This window comes from Penaeus monodon, chromosome 21 (assembly GCF_015228065.2).
Source record: "Penaeus monodon isolate SGIC_2016 chromosome 21, NSTDA_Pmon_1, whole genome shotgun sequence".
Classification (NCBI taxonomy): Eukaryota; Metazoa; Arthropoda; class Malacostraca; order Decapoda; family Penaeidae; genus Penaeus; species Penaeus monodon.
Genome location: NC_051406.1, coordinates 10006385 through 10006768, shown reverse-complemented (window position 1 = coordinate 10006768; position 384 = coordinate 10006385).

The window sequence follows — 384 nt, the reverse complement described above, 5'->3', positions numbered from 1 at the left end:
AGCACCTTTCTGTACATTGCAATTTTGCACAAATCCTTTCACAACAGGTGGCAAATTTCTTAAATAATCATTGCTCCATAATTTCCAAAATTTATCAAGTTGCTGCTGACAAACACTTTCTCGGATAATTAAATCCTGTCTTGTAACATATGAAGGTTGATCACTAATCTCAAGTTGGAATCCAGCATTACATCCAATGACAAAGTGTGAAGGAGTCAAAGGATTTGAAACATCAGGTTCATCTCCAACAAAGGTCAAAGGTCTAGAATTTACACAAACCTCAACTTCATAAAGAGTGGTCTCAAGCTCAATTCTTGACAGACATCTAACACCTATTGTTTTCCTCAAAGCAGACTTAACAGACCTAATCAAACGTTCCCACCA